The sequence below is a fragment of the Halichondria panicea genome, chromosome 1 (assembly GCF_963675165.1).
Source record: "Halichondria panicea chromosome 1, odHalPani1.1, whole genome shotgun sequence".
NCBI classification, from domain to species: domain Eukaryota; kingdom Metazoa; phylum Porifera; class Demospongiae; order Suberitida; family Halichondriidae; genus Halichondria; species Halichondria panicea.
The window spans coordinates 3,290,067-3,303,801 of NC_087377.1; positions in this window are offsets into that span (position 1 = coordinate 3,290,067).

The window sequence follows — 13,735 nt, forward strand, 5'->3', positions numbered from 1 at the left end:
GATCAGTTTTAGAGCCTGGCTTCAATATCGATCTGGATATGGTATAAGCATTGGCAGATTATGCTCAATAAATTGGTTACCTTTTTATTCTCTAGACTATTCCCCTATGGCTATGAGCTACAATATCCAACCATGGTAACATTAACTTTTAGGTAGTGATTAATAGAGCAGTAAACAATAAAATTTTTGTTATAGTGGGTTAATTATAGGGAGAGAAAAGACCAACGGTTTCCGGCTAAGGTCTAGGACTTGGTCACAACAGTGTAACTGTTGGGCTCTCTTATGAATAGTTCGGTTTACTTACATATCTACATATCCTCTGCATAGTGATAGTTTTTTTTTGGGGTAAGGGAGTAGGGGTTGGTAGATTATGCTAGCATAATTTTGAGTATAAGAGGTACATTTTTTTGTCAGAATTATGCTGGCATAATAGGCACATTTATTACAATAATAGGCAGGTTTCACAGAAATACAGGTCAGTACGAGTCATAATAGTATAAACATTGAAAGTACTGGTTTAATTATCTCCTTGAAATTCTATTATAGTGTTAATAATTATAGATAGAGTCACGTGGCAATTATTTATAGTTTGATGTTACTTGTGCCACGATATGGGGTCTACATGTTGTGTTTTGGAGGCGATTTGAAAAGAATAATACTTGAGCATAAAAGAATAGGTAATATCTCGAACAAAATCTACCAACCCCTAGTAGGGAGAGATTTGAAGAAGATCTAACGGCTATAATTATAAGGTTCAACAAAGTAAGCTAAAAAATTTGTCCAGAAAGCTTTATGTTATAATAATACGTTATTCAATCACCCTTATTTTCACGTTAGTGAATTTTAAGATGTAACACGCTTTAATATAGATATTATAGTTGTAGAAGTAACAAATAAATCCATGCACAATGAGATCAGCTCAGCCACTATTGATAGCAGTCTGAGAATAATGTTTTAGCTTAATATTCATTCACTTGGTATCGCAACAATTTCTTAGAAATGTTCCAATGTAGGAACACGCAGCTACTCATGCACAGTACTCTCTAGCTGCATGTAGACTGGATGCACTGTCCTCGTTTCATTAGTGATTTGTGAAGCATGCACAGTTACTCGAAGCATTTTATCATAATTATTTGGCTATAATTGAAATGATAATAACATGCAGAAGGGTTATTTTCGACTAAATTTATAAACAGTACATCCCGAAATAAGTCTTTGTCGGTACACTATTTGTACTCTTGACTTTCTGCTCTTGATCAGTCTTCACTCTGCTTGAGCATCAAACGCTGAATCATATCGCTTAAAAGTGTCGGGCAGTCATCGTTTTTGTAGGCTGTCAGTGCATTTGTTATTGCTTGTTTGTTGCCAGCATTACCATAGTAACCGTTCACATCACCAAGTATACGATTCACAGTACTACACTTTCCTTGCAAATTGTTGTGGCTCTTTTTGCCTTTAGAAAGAGTAATGAAATTCTTCCCACAATGAAGGTGAGGATACTTGCTTCCTGGATTGCCAACGTACTCATCATTGCCACAATACTTCTTCTTTATGTTGACAGCTTCAGTAGCCAGTACAAGGAGAGTGAGAGCTGCTAGCACCAAAGTAATCTTCATGATTCTTTTCAGAAAATTCAATGAATGCTTGAATGTATTTTAGATGCTTAATTTGGCCAAGTTTTATAGTGCCTGAATGCACTGTCCTCGTTTCATAAATACATGTACTCACCAATATTATCATACTGATTTTAAATTGTACCGACATTGTTAATGGAGGTGAAACACTTTATCTAGTGAGGGTTCTGATGCAGGAACTAGATATGACAGTGAGTGCATGTAATTTGTTGTAACATGCATGCATAATATTAAACGCGAAGTATTGTAATAGTACATGTCATAGGGCTCTGATGCAGGAACTTTACCTGATAGTGAGTGCGTAAGATGTTATAACATGCAGCATTGCTTTAATAGTTAAAAAGAAGCACAAAATTGAACCTGGCTTTGGCGGTCTATTTTTTCTGTTTAGTTAAACAACTATTCCCCTATAAGTGATCCATGGCAACATAAGGTTTATGCATGCATGCATGGTCATTATAATAGAATTGCTATAATTATAATACGTAATTGGTTTGGGAGAGAAACAACTAACAGTTTTCGGCTAAGGTCTAAGACTTGGTAAAAACATCTATAGATAGTGTTTAGCTATCTTAATAAAAGTTCGTTACACATGTTTTATGTTACTGTAACGAATGTGTTTTTACTGTGTACTCTGCTGGACCTTACCGTTAGATGTCCTAGAGAGATTTGAAGGACATCTAACGGCTAAGGTCCAGCAGAGTACACAGTAAAAACACATTCGTTACAGTAACATAAAACATGTTACAGTGGAACCCCTCTATAACTGACACCTTTGGGGAACAATACAATGTTTTGGCCTTTATACAGAGGCCGTGGCCTTTGTTGAGAGGTTGTTTTGTACACAAACTGTTCATTTGGGACCGGGTGCCTGGCCGTTATATAGCAACTGGCTTTAATTTATTCGGAGGTGGTTTAGAGAATATTTTAGGGCTCTGATGCAGGAACTAGATATGACAGTGAGGGCACGTAACATGTTCTAATAATTATGGTTCTGTCTCGAGGATAGTAAATCATTGCTTACTTAGTATAAGTGTTGCTAACTACATCCAAAACGTCCTATCTGGCCGTAATGAACGTATTATACATGTAAAATCACATTCAGTCCCAAAATCTCACAATTCCTAAGTTTTAAGGTGACCGACTACGATTTAAATAATTTAATCCACACTTAGTGTGCCTTAAGTTACTTTGCAGCAGGGGTAGAGTGATGTGTTCGGACAAAAAATGAGCTTGTTTTGAGTGAACTAAGACACTTTCATAGACTGCTAATGAGACGGTAGTTGGAGCTAGTTATAATAATATTATTATAGTTTTAAACTTGTAGGCGATCTTCGAAAGCAACAAAAAACAGTTACCCAATCGATCTAATCGTTGCTGCATATAGATTCAAGATCATTCTTAATAATAAAGGTTATTTGATAAAAATTTATTGTACCATTTTTCTGCTGTGCTGGGCATTATGTCATCCAGTGCCATATATGGCATGTTGTACGAGGTCGCCTGACTTGTTGCCTAATGACGTCAAATTCTTCTGATTGGTCAATTTTTCCCTGTAAAAGACATGTGTTTTGAGTGGAATTTTAGTGAATTCTAGTTGAATTTCATAGTAAATTCATAGGTTTTGTTCCCACAACTAATGGAAAAGGTAGTAGCCTATAAAAGGGACCAAAGGGTGTTCTGGAGGGCCATAAGTCCCAAAAGTATATTTCTTTCATCACAACTTGCAATATATGGTTGCTATGGTAGTGATGCAATATATGCCATATACAGAGCACTGGATTGCTTTGATCTGCCCACTCACTGGGCAACAACTTGAAAAATAACAATACAAGCAAATTGAGATGAAATGGATTCAAATGTATATATATAGCCACTCGCAGGTAGAAAACTAACAGGTCAAGCTGTATGCACGAGGCTATAGAGATGACGTGACAGCACTAAATCCTTTAGAATGCACCTAGCCAATTCAAAATCGTGTAATTTAATGCCTCACTTGGATGGACTCGAGGTTAATGTGGTGCACAAGGCGCACTTGGCATGCATACAAACACTTAATCTTGGCTAGGTGTGCATGTCTTAAATATCTAGTTTGGGACAGCTGGTACTGGCCAGTATATATACGGAATAGCGAGGCCACATTTCAGGAAAAGTTGTGCAGTAAACATGAATCTGTACCAACGATACGACTGGTATATATTGATGTGGCCGTACTCAGAGATTGAGCCGGATTAGCGAGAGTCTATACTAATACACATAGCTATAATAGCTATATAGGAGTCCTCAAATAACATGACACTTGAGTAACTAATGAATGCTACATGTGAATGATTTCCAAAAAATCAGCTATTAATTATCTGCACAATAATTAAGATCGAACACTTTTCACTGTATACACATTCATTGCAATCATTGACAAGATAATTTCAGCACATCTGCAACATGTTCTAATGCTATATAGATATTGAGTTCAACAACTATACACACAGTTCATAAAGCAGATGTATACAATCAGAAGCACAAGAGTCCAAATTACTTGAGTCTGCTCAGAAGAAATTGCAGTAAAAGGCTAGTAGGACAGTCATGCTCACTGTATAAATTTAGCGCAACAGTGATTGCATCTGCGTCAACAGCGGTGCCATAGTATTCTTCAGGGCTGCCAAGGATTTCATTTACCTTCGTGCAAAGGTCCTGTAGGTTACTGTGAGAGGTTTTACCACGAGAAAGGGTAAATAAATTTTTTTCCACAATGGAGGTGTGGATATCTGCCTCCAGTATTCCCAATATACTCTTTGTTGTCACAGTATGTTTTCTTTAAGTTGACGGCCTCTGCCATCAGAAGTAGAGAAGTGAAAGCCAAAACCGTTACAAAGATCTTCATTATCGCTCGATCTGTCTCAGACAATAATAATTATTATTACTGAGCATATAATTATTATGTGTAGTGTCTGTTTCTGAATCAGAGTGTGTCTGTTTTATATAGTCAGTAGCAGTCTACAGGATCCCATGGTTTCTCTTTATTAAATCAAGGGCTTATAAGCCCTTAAAACAAATAATCCAAATGTGAAGGAAATGAGCAAAAGAATATGATTATGCAATTGCTCACAAAAAGTATACATTAAATGCATGCTATACGGCTGATAGGGAACGATAATAGGACTTCCTGTATGCATGCATGCCATGGCGGGATGGCCCTGAATGCAGTTTGACCACTCGCTATGCTAACTAACATCTTTACCAAACGTTGATCACCACTAGTCTAAGGGCTGGTTGGGGAACCTAGGATTTCCTTGATTATGTATTCGCAGTTTGACCACTGTCTATATGCTAAAACAAACATCTAATTCTTCAAAACCAACAGGTTAATCAGTCACTTGGGGGATGACAGGAGACACCAGTTGTGAGGATTCCTGCATCGGCCCTGAATATGCACGTATTGGCATGCAGTTGATCACTTTATGGTACACCATGCAATTTAATTCACCTAAAATCACTGAAAAGGCAAAATAGTTATGCTAGACTATAGTCTAATTGATGATACTCAATTATATAGGCTAGTGCATGTGCAGAGTTGATAATTATGTGGTGGTGTGCAGAAGGAGTTCTTCACAATTGCATGACTAATGCACATGTCCCAAGGCAACTGTTAAAGGAAGTAATTGCATGATCAAGTTGTGATGACTAATTAATGTGTTATTCTATACTGTACCATAGATTATGTATTCTATATTAAGAGTATTCTGGTTAGTTCTCTTCTAGTTTGAGTTATCATTTTGTATAAATACCTGTGTATGCATGTTTATGAATCAGAGTTCTTATTATTCAAGTCCATCTACGATATTACACAAGTGGTAAACCACATGCAACAGTCGTGAAAAAAGTTTTCAAAATGGTTACACGACACATACATGAGCTGCCGCATGCTACTGCTCTGAATAATTATGAACAATTGCATTAAGAAAGTTATCTGCACAATCATGACCAATAATTATTTTCATGCAGGTAAACAATTTTCATTGCACATTGCAATCACATCGCTATAAATAATACAAAATACCTCCAGCATTCCCAACATACTCTTTGCTGTCTGTCACAGAATGTTTCTTTAAGCTGGCCTCTGCCATCAGAAGGAGAGAAGTGAAGGCCAAAACCGTTACACCGGAAGTATAAACCATGCGCATGATTTCCACATTTTCGAAGCAGTACATTATTAATTGAGGTTCGAGATCAATTCGCGAAAACTGTGAAAATTTAGCGTCTCGAAAATAACCAGCTATTATAATTATAGATAGTGGCATGCAGTCTATAATTTATATATAAGATCCTGCAAAAAGATCTCTTTGCATCTAGTAACCGAGAGAAAGTGAGAATCGCAATAATTATTACTTCATATATCTCATCATTAGGCCGAGCAAAGCGATTCTATTATACTTTCCCGCTGAAAAGTATATTGCGGAACGTATGTATGTATGCAAGAGCGTGTGACCGTATATAGTGGGTAATACATTTTTTGTGAGGTAAAAAATTACTCAAACACGGTAATTTTCACGAGTCAAAACTTCGTTTTACTTCATTGCTTGCACGTACGCCTATACATGTTGTGGAGGTCATGCAGCTTTCCTACGAAAGTAACGCTTTTCCCCATGCACGATAATTACCTGCTGTACGATAATTTACATGCATGCAGTGACATGTGTGAAATAATGGTCATAATTATGGCAAAGAAAAGTCAAATCCAATTCTCAAAAAAACAAACTACACATGCATGCACTGATCATGAAATAAACAATAGCATAGTTTCGGCACACTATAATTATAGCTACACATGCAGTCTAATGCAGCTGTATATATTGAGTTCAAACACTATTATAGATACGTATAAAGAACGTGCATGTACGTATGTATAAGCTGAAAACATTGTGACAGTATACAAACCAGCGTTACCATAGTAGTTCTGAATATTGCCCAGGATTTCGTCCACCTTGTTACAACGGCCTTGCAAATTATTGTGACTGCATTTGCTCCGAGAAAGTGTCAGAAAATTCTTCCCGCAATGGAGGTGTGGATACTTGTTTCCTAGGTTCCCAACATACTCTTGATTGCCACAATATTTTTTCTTGAAATTAATGGCCTCTGCCACCAGAAGGAGAGAAGTGAAGGCCAACAACGCTACGAAAATCTGCTTCATGTTTGTTGCTCTGTCTCAGACAAGATCAGCTTGTGACTATATAGTGACTATAGTGAGCATGCAGTGTGTCTATATATAATTTACTTGATATATAGTGGCAGTCTTACTCTAGGATCCTACAAAAAGGTATCTTTGCATCTACGAAAATCGGATTCTGGAATCCAAACGTGAAGGAAGTGATCCAAGAGATTCTCTACATATATATTGAAAAGTACATTGGGAAACGTATACTGTACGCACACAACAGTATAGTTATAATATACAGTGTATTAACTCAAATACGGTATCATGGTCTGACTCTCAAGCAATTGAATGAATAAAACAATTCTTATTTATCAGTGGGAAATTGTCAAGCATGAGGTGCAAACAAATTTCGCGTTTATCGAGAGCTGACAGAAGACGTGAAACTTAAAACTTGGATAAACTCATGCATGCATGCACATGCACTGTGGCTAATAACTCAGTTGCAAGTGTTAGTGACGTCTTCAGTCCTAGATGTAGAATGGAATGTGCGTGGGAGTTTAATACAATGTACTCCTGTTATAACACTATAGCCTCGATCCCAGGCCGCTCTACCTCAAAGAGAGGGCCTGGTATCGACTGCTTGCGCATGCGCTAACCATTAGCCAGATATACTGGCTAACGCAGGATAACAACGTGTATGCTCAGTAAAACAACGACGTCACAACAAACGGAAGTGGATTGAAGTAGATAGAAAGTTCGATGGAAGGTTTCTATATAGCCCATCTGAGAAAGAGCTGATAGCTACCCGTAGCCTGCTATGCTAACAAGACTCACAGCCTGCAACAGTGTGGATGACAATCGTTTGAACGGAGTGAAAGCTGACACTAGCCTAATGGACAGGCTACGCCCATCTAACACTAACTTTGGAAAGTCTACTACATGTATATACTACTACTACCAGGAGCCCATAAATAAGAGAAGGAGCGGTTAACTTCAACGTATACTCGGGGATCACGTCTCGTAATTGCCGGTGAAACCGCACTTCCTTGTTTGGAAGCGACTAAGTGCTTGCAAACCGCTATTGTGTATAACACGTGTAGGGATGTGCGCATGCGCCAAAAGGCTGGAACTCAGACCACGAAAATAAAATCCGCGAAATCCCTTGTAGAGGTCCATCCGCGAAAATGTATACCCTCGAAATATACCCACTATACGGTAATGAAGCTATAATATATACCACTTAAGTGACTCTGCATATATGGAAATGCGGTCATAACCACTTACGAAACGTGATCCCCGTAGTCAGCTGCTCCTTCTCTTATTTATGGGCTCCTGCTACTACTCATGTAGAAAGAAAATAGACATAGCTGTACAACAAAACTACAGCTCTGTCTCTAGCTAGCTATAGCTACCGTATATAGTGGGTATATTTCGAGGGTATACATTTTCGCGGATGGACCTCTACAAGGGATTTCGCGGATTTTATTTTCGTGGTCTGAGTTCCAGCCTTTTGGCGCATGCGCACATCAACATGCAGCTGTACCTCCACACTGTTAGCCTCGAATCCATAATACTGAACATGCCTACTATTATAAATTTTCGTGGGTATAAATTTTCGCGGTACAGGCTCAATCCGCGAAAATTTATACCCTCGAAATATACCCGCTATACGGTATTAAATAGCTCTGTGTATAACCTTCAATACTTTGTCAGAATAGTTTCGTGATAAATTCAGTATTATAGGACATTATTTTTACGGGAACAAATATCCAATAATTTTGCGCATGCGCTAGCAGTCAGTAGCAGGCCTTCTCTTCAGGGGAGGCCAGTGAAGGAGGCTATTATAAGACATGCATGTACATGCATATACTATAATGAATGGTCTGAATATGAAACATTTTCACCAGAAGAAAATTGTTACTTTACATTTCAGCACACTATACAATCTATTGCTATTGAGTTCAACCATCCATACATTATATACATGCATGCACATGCACGTATATATATATACGGCTATAATTAAATTATATACTGACAATAGAGTTGAAGTTGCTCAGTTCTGAAGGACTTGAAGCAGCACATTCACTGCAGTGAGACAGCCAGCTTTCTTATACTTCTTTAACACGGCAGTGATTTCACAGGGTTTACGAGCCTTCCCATAAAATCTGTCAGGACTTCCCAGAATTTCGTTCACCTTGTTACAACGACCATGTAAATTATCGTGCTGGCAATTGCTCCGAGAAAGCGTCAGAAATTTCCTCCCGCAATGGAGGTGTGGATACTTGTTCTTTCGATTCCCAACAAACTCTCGATTGCCACAATAGTCCCTCTTGTAGTTGACAGCCTCTGCCACCAGAAGAAAAGAAGTGAGCGCCAAAATTGCTACAAAAATCTTCATGTTGTTGCTCTGTCTCAGACAATATCAGTGACTATAGTGAGCATGCATGCAGTGTGTCTATTTACACTGTCCTATATAATCATAAAAGATCCTGTAACATGCAGTGGTCATTGTGTCTAATTAAATGGATTCTGGAATCTAACAGTTAAGGAAGAGACAAACAAACATTTTTACACGCACCATCAGATACACACTGCTGCATGAATATAATTATACCGCCCATGCAAGCACATGCAGTCATTATACAAGAGTACAAAATAATTATGATTGCATATTGATGAAACGCTTTTAAACTAGCGGCTGTAATGCATATATTAATTTAGATGCATGATGCTGTACATGTATGTGTTATTACGGACACATTGCCTGCAATACTTATCATTATCACAAACTACGTATAAAATTCTATACTAGCTTACATGATGGTAACAGTGCAGCTGCGTGTATAAAATGATTGTCGGAGAAACACATACCAATCACTACATGCATGTATACTGTATACTGTATACATACATTTGCGAGTGAAAAACCATAGCAAATGTGCCAAATCAGCACTACACTTTGGAAATATAACTTTTGCGATCAGGATCAGCTATATACTGAAGGATCACGTACGATACATATGTACTGCATGTACGTCATACAATTAAGTATACCGGTACATAATTACGTAGGTAATTGCTATCATAATTATGTTCGCTGCAATGGCATAATTATAACTATTCGTAAAATTCGCAAATGTTTAAGTCATACAATATAATAGTACACCTTATCAATCCATGCGAAGAAGTCCACGATGAGGTCAATGAGTTTAAATATGAGATTTTCCTGGAACACAGTGTGTTTGAGTGGGTGGGCGAACGTGACATTCCACTGCATGTACAAATAATTATGAGAATAGCCAAAAGAGAAAACTACAGAACAATTGTACAATGTCTATTGTGCATGCATGGTGTCCCTAGGGTGAATAATTTTACACACAATCAGGGTTTCATCTAGTATAGGGTGAACCTTCCCCCCGAAAATGTTGTAGAATAATGACATCATCACATTAGTACTACATGTACATGACATCATCACATTGATTACTACATGTAAGGTAGAGATCTACTGTGATGCGTTAGGCTAAGCATGTAATCAACAAAAATGGGTGTAGCCAAACATCCATGCAGGTTCCCCAAAGTCTCTCCATAACAAGCAGCACGCTAGCTAGGCTACATCTTTATTATAGCCACTGTTGGTCTGCCCAAAAGGGCCACAGACAGAGTCAGCTAGGTTTGAAATTCACAGTGTAACTACGAAAGTATGTACATTGGCTGAGATTTTATAAACGAAGATATGTTCGATAAATGCTAATTAACACAGACCATGCATGTACATGTACGTATGGCTATAATTATGTGCGTACCTCATGAAATATCTGTAGGAAGTCCAGTAGTGTTACAATCAGGCTGGTTTCACACTCTGTATGCATAGGGTGAATAATTTCACACACAATCAGAGTTTCATCTAGTGGGGGGGGCAGGGGTGAACCTCCCCCCAAAATATTGTAGAATAATGACATCATCACATTAGTACTATATGTCATCATCACTGTGATTATAAGGAAGATCTACTGTGATATGTTATAGGCTAAGGATGTAAGTGGGTGTAGCCAACCGTTTAGCGCTTAATGCGTGCCCAAATCTCCCCCCCCCCAATTTTTGATTCTAGATGAAACCCTGACAATTAAAGTACACAAAACCGTTACACCGGAAATATAAACCATGCATGCATGCATGATTTCCACATTTTCGAAGCAGTATACATTATTAATTGAGGTTCGAGATCAATTCGCGAAACTGTGAAAAAGTGTTGTGTCTCGAAAATAACCAGCTATTATAATTATAGATAGTGGCAGTCTATAATTTATAGAATCCTGCAAAAAGATCTCTTTGCATCTAGTAACCGAGAGAAAGGGCAATAATTATTACTTCATACCTCATCCATTAGGCCAAGCAAATTAAGCGATTCTATTATACTTTCCCGCTGAAAAGTACATTGCGGAATTAACGTATGTATGCAAGAGAGTGTGACCGTATATAGTGGGTAATACATTTTTTGTGAGGTAAAAAAAAATTCGTTTAACTCGAACACGGTAATTTTCACGAGTCAAAACTTCGTTTTACTTCATTACTTGCACGTACGCCTATACATGCATGTTGTGGAGGTCATGCAGCTTGCCTACGAAACTAACGCTTTTTCCCATGCACGATAATTACCCGCTATACGATCATTTACATGCATGCATGCAGTGACATGTATATTTATTCAAATAATGGTATTAATTATCGCAAAGAAAAGTCAAATCCAATTCTCAAAAAAAAAAAACTACACATGCATGCACTGATCATGAAATAAACAATAGCATAATTTCGGCACACTATAATTATAGCTACACATGCAGTCTAATGCAGCTGTACATATTGAGTTTAAACACTATTATAGATATTAAGAACGTGCATGTACGTATGTATAAGCTGAAAACATTGTGACAGTATACAAACACTCAGTTCTGAAGGAGTAGAAACAGCAGTTTCGCCAATTTGGAAGTAGTGGGACAGCCATCAGAGTGGTATTTCTTTAATATAGCAGTGATAGCAGCGGCGTTCTTAGCCGTCCCATAGAAAAACGGAATATCGCCCAGGACTTCGTTCACCTTGTTACAATTCCCGTCCAATCCATTGTGTTTCCCACCAGTTCGAGTGAGGGTCAGATGATCCTTTCCACAATGGAGGTGTGGAGTTCTATACCTGCTGCATTCCCGACGAACTCTTGGTTGCCACAGTAATCCTTCTTGAAGTTGACAGCCTCTGCCATCAGAATGAGAGAAGTGAAAACCAAAATTGCTACAAAAATCTTCATACTGCCGCTCTGTCTCAGATAATATCAGACAAAATCAGTAACATGTGTGCATGTCCATGCAGTGTGTCTACTTTTATAGTGTGGCAGCCATGCAGCTGGAAACCTGTAAAAGGCTAGGACTCTGGAAATCCATTTGTGAAGGAAGTGAAATTTCCCACAAAAATCAATCTTCATGCAGTCTAGTCATGGTCAAGAGGAACAAAACGTTATGTGTTGTGGTGTCAGTGCTCAATGATCGTCTTGTGGAGAGTGTTGTTACCAGCTTAGTTGAGTGTGGGAGTCAACACTCCAGGCCAGCACCATGCATTCCAGAGAGTATATATACACAGATTTGCATGCGAGTATACTAGACTATTATTATGTATTACTATAGCTTATAGACTGTATTATTATTGAACATTAATGACCTTCTAATTACATGCGCTGGTCTATAGGACACTAGGTTATTGCATTTAGAATCTAAAAGTGATGGAAGAAGAAGTTTATACAAGACTATTATGTACCGTACACTCAGATTATAGTGTTCAGTATGGTCCTATACGAGCTAAGAGTACAGTACATTATTGAAGAATTACAAGATGCTCAGTATATATAAGAGCGTGCGTTGACATAACAGACAAATGCATGATGATATTAACGGGCCCTGAATATTATGTATTAGCAATTTGACCATGCACTCTCTCTAACCACTATATAGCTGATAAGGACATGCACTACAGGATATGCTGGGCCCTGATATGTATATACTGGCATTTTGTATAAAATTAACCTTTAAAACCAAACACATGCAGGTTAACCACTGGGGTCAGGAGACACTGGGCCCTGAATATGTACTGGCAGTTTGACCACTCTCAATAATAAATTAACCAACACATGCACATGTTACCACTTTATAAGGGCTGGGGTCAGGAGACACTGCATGCACGCAGAGCCCTGAATATGTACTGCAGTTTGACCAATCTAGCAACCAACATCATCTCCAAAAACAACACAAGTCAACCACTAGGGGTGTTATGGGACACTAGGATATCCTGGGCCCTGAATATGTATTTGAAGTTTGACCACTCTAACCATCACAGGCTATACCTGCACTTTATAAGGGACACTTGGAAGTTTGACCACTCGATCTCTATACTAAAATCAACTAGTGTTCAAGCTGGCGCTGTGCTAATGCCTCTCGCCATGTTTTTGCTTTCGCTCAAAAGTATTAGAGTGTTATCTATAATGAATTTTATATTAAAGTTAGCTTATCTATATAAAGTCACTGAGAAGAAAAGACTTATTTACATGCATCTATTGTAAGTTATTATTTTTTGTATTATGTGGCTTACCAGGACATCAAGAAAGAAGAAAATTGATTCTTCCAGGATCTGTAGTTCAGTGTATATAATATCTAAGAAGAAAAGACCTGTGTACATGCATATTGTTATCTATATTGTTATATGGTAGTGTTTTGTGGCTTACCAGGCCCTCAAGACAAAGATGATTCTGCCAGGAGGATCTGGATCTGGATCTTGGATATTATTTTCTCACACATGGGGAATGAGCGCGCATGCGCATTACATCCACAGGAATAATTAAAGGGTGTGTCCAAAGAGATCAATTTTACAAATGGCTACTGTACTGCTAGCTAGCTGTTTTAAC